At 36.3% G+C, this 3,838-nt stretch overlaps 1 pseudogene; it reads right to left on the bottom strand.

Moving 5' to 3' along the window:
* Positions 1-2,492: 2,492 nt before the first annotated feature.
* On the bottom strand, positions 2,493-3,138 carry LOC137241509 (bleomycin hydrolase-like; annotated as a pseudogene).
* Positions 3,139-3,838: the final 700 nt, after the last annotated feature.

The raw sequence follows: 3,838 nt of genomic DNA, 5'->3' as shown, positions 1-3,838 counted from the left end.
TCTGAGTTTTTTTTTGAACAATTATTCTGTAGGAAGAATTGCTAATAATGCATTGCTAGAAAATCCAATGCCAGTAATCAGGTTGTTCTCTTGAACGAGCCTTAATATATTCCGCACAATTTTATTTAAAGGAATGGCAACAAACGGCAAAACGTAGAAAAAGTAAAAAAGCCTGCAGCTAGTAATATATATGGCTGATTGGATAAAGACATCTATCTGCCTTTACACCAGTATGTATTATGGAGATTTCCTATTCAAAACTCAGCATTCGAAACGCTACCTCATGAAGGCGTGAAATTCAGAAAGATGTCCTAGTAACCATCGCTGTGTGCAACTTTTGTAATTTTTCTCTAATAATTGGTACTAAATCAAAAAAATCGTTCATTAAATTGTTGGCTTGAATAAAGTTCTGACACAAATTTCTGCATACACCGACTTTTTGCTAATTTCCGTTAATATTTCTCAATTTCATCGCTCAAATATCAATTCAGTTTACATCATATTTCACGCTATCTCGGTTGCCAGTGCGAAAACATCCTATATGAGAATATTTTAAAGTAAACCCATTTTAGGAATTTGTTTCAAAAACGATCCATCTCAAAATTCGGTTGATGTACGCCCTGTCTCAGAATTTTTTTCATAAATGCCCTACCTCAGGTCGGGAGTTTTTGTGACAAATTTTGCGATACAAATTCTGAAGTGGGGCGTTATTCAAAGGCTTTCCAAGATAGGACGTTTTCGAAACGTCAGCCGCGGTAGGATGATATTCCACTTAGAAATTGATATCACAGTTTGTGATAAGCTTATAAAGATATGACAATTAAAACTGAAAGATTTTGCATAATAAAAGTATAACTTGTTTTTTGATTCCTGAAAAATAATGATAGAATTAAATATTTATGGCTCAGTCACACCCATGGTTCAATTACATGGTTGGCTCATCTCATCAGCTGATTTTATTTATGTCATTGCATGGTCGAAGGGATTGTCAAGAGGAAATAAGAGAATTCAAAACGTAAACAAAGGTTACAAAAACAACCAAAAAGCTGTTGTTTTCATTTAAGTTTTTGACGTGGCTGTGTTTTGGAAATTTAATAAATTCATTTACAATTTTAATGTTTGCAACTTAGCAATTGTAATATAAATAAAGATTTTAAACGCCGCGAAGTATGGAACCCAGCAAAACGTGGTTAGCAGTTGAAGAAATAATAAGAAAAATGTTTGTTTGGGACATAGTTACCGTGCTACGTAAGCGGCAGCTCAAGGGAATAAAAATTATGGTGTTGGTATTAATAAGCAGCATATAACCACAAATATTATTACAAAATTGAATCGTGAGACTGACGAACTAAAGCATGATGAGATTTCAATTGAAGTTGGCAAAATAGTTATACAACGTCGCCAAGCAAAGGGACTCAGTGAAAGGATTTCGCCACTAAAATCTGCGAGAAACAAAAAGTCGTCACGGATTACGAAGCAGGCTAAGGCATACCCAATATTTTAATTTTAGGCAATATTAAGCGTGTAATTGGTATATGGGAATATATATAAACTTTATGTTAATAAATAAAACAACAAACATATGTATGTACATAAGTAAAAGAAAGAATGTGCTGGGCTAGATTCAGTAACCGAGAGTTTTTAAATACAATTTTCATAAAAAACTCATACAATTTACACAAAATGTACATTTCAAAACTCTCACGTACAATATCTAGCCCCACGCGGAAACTGAATTTGCCTTTCCAATAAAGGGTAATTCTATACGACAGCATGGCACTCCTAAACACATCCAAAATATCGTGAAACAATCGCCATACTCAATGACAGTCAGGCCGCACTCAAGGCAATCTCGGCGTTCGAAATAAAGTCCGCACTGGTCCTTGAGTGCTTCGAAAAGCTAAACCAATTAGGAACACACAACGTAGTACTGTTGGCCTGAGTTCCAGGTCATAGGGGAGTTGAGGGTGATGAGCAGGCGGACAACCTGGCCAGAGAGGCAGCCACGGCACGACCCATCGGTCCATCTTATTAGGAAAGAGAGGGAAAAGAGAGAAGAACACCTGCGCAATATGCCAGGTTTGCGACAACCTAAGTTGCTGTTGGGAGGTTATAACATAACTCGCTATAGGGCAATAATGGGTCTATCGAAATATAGCCTAAGAATCCTAACAGCTATTCTTACAGGACATTGTAGACTGAACAGCCACATGCAGTAACTGGACATACTATCGAATAACACATTCCGATTTGCGGTCGGTCAGCGGAGACGGCGGACCATATTATCCTGGAATGTGACGCAGGTACTGTGTAGGAAATAAGGGCACAATACAAAAACGGTCGCAGTGGAATCCTCAATAAATTATCTATCTATCATGATATCATATGAAATCACCCAATAAAGATGTCCTCTACGTGAATAAACATTTATAGAATAGAATAAAATTGCAGTAATTTATTTCGCAAAACTTGAAAATCGTACACAAACTATTTTATATATATGTATGTATTATGATTGCGAATTTTTCACCACAATCTTCGCATCATGAATTTTCTACGCGCAGCTTTTTCACGTCACCATTTTCATCAACCGATACAGAATTGGATAATGTAGCGCGTGTCATTGCTGATTCTCCAAATATAAGTCTATCCGCTTTCGATAAAAGTGTTTGAGTGTATTCCATGTTGACTTGAATTTACATGAACATTCAAACCTTCTAAAGCACTGCTTTGATACAAAGGGTTTGCTAACTTCACAACCACACCAAACGGCTTCACCAGCTTTTAAGCTTGCTGCTACAAGCTGTAATAATTTCTCGGCGCGTTGATTATTGTATAGTACTTGGCGGCTACTCACATCGTTGCCAAGAAAATCGACTGTATACGTTTGGTCAAGGACTAAAGGGGCGTGGGTCATTACCTAGACAAAACCTGGTTTTATCATAATACTCACTGGTAAAATGGACTTATAGAATACTCAAATAGATGCCAACTACTTTATAAAACTTCCCATCATTTCTTCAATCTTATGTGAAACCTCTTCCTCGGTGGGCGATTTTTCTCGTATTCACGAAGCTTTCCTTTTAATATGGCATTCATGGGCATGCTCCCCTCAAAACTATAGTATCGGGAGAGCATTTCTTTGGCCTTGGTTCTTAAATTAGCTTACATACATATTCCATTGACCGTCATCGGATAAATAAATAAAAATAAAACTCAACGTTCATCTACCGCCTTGCCACGTCTTTGGTGGTAAAAAGATTGTGGATGCACCTTCAGGGTTCTTTTATTTAATGGCGTGGTGATGGTTTTTGATTCATAAATAAGTTGCACATCAATCTTAAAGTTTCTAATATTAAATAAACTTTAGTATAAATTCATGTTTGTTGACTACAATGTTGCAATGCTTGACACAACAATTGACGTTTCTATTACATTCGCCTAATACCAATACACAGATTTTGACAATTTGAACAGACATATTTTGTTGCTTTACAGATGAACCAACCATGTATAGTTGAACCATGGTCACACCCATGATTCATTCACAAGAGGTTTGCTCGACAGACACATTTTTTGACAATTGCAGCCATTTTGCTCCCAAATCGAATTGACATCCGTTAACTGAGTTGTTTCTTTGCGAATTTTCGGAAAATATTAGTAGTAGAAATAGGAAGCAATCAGTTTACAAATACCCGATATTTACTTAACTGCATAATTCCTTAGAACATTTATTTTAATTTTATGATATATTTATTAACCATGCCATGATCAATTAGTGTGACTGAACATGGGCAACTTTATGAAAAGTGTGGACACCAAGAAATCGTGCACTTTC

The sequence above is a fragment of the Eurosta solidaginis genome, chromosome 2 (assembly GCF_040869045.1).
Source record: "Eurosta solidaginis isolate ZX-2024a chromosome 2, ASM4086904v1, whole genome shotgun sequence".
Classification (NCBI taxonomy): Eukaryota; Metazoa; Arthropoda; class Insecta; order Diptera; family Tephritidae; genus Eurosta; species Eurosta solidaginis.
Note: the sequence above shows the minus strand (reverse complement) of the source record. Positions and strands in the feature narration are given on the sequence as shown.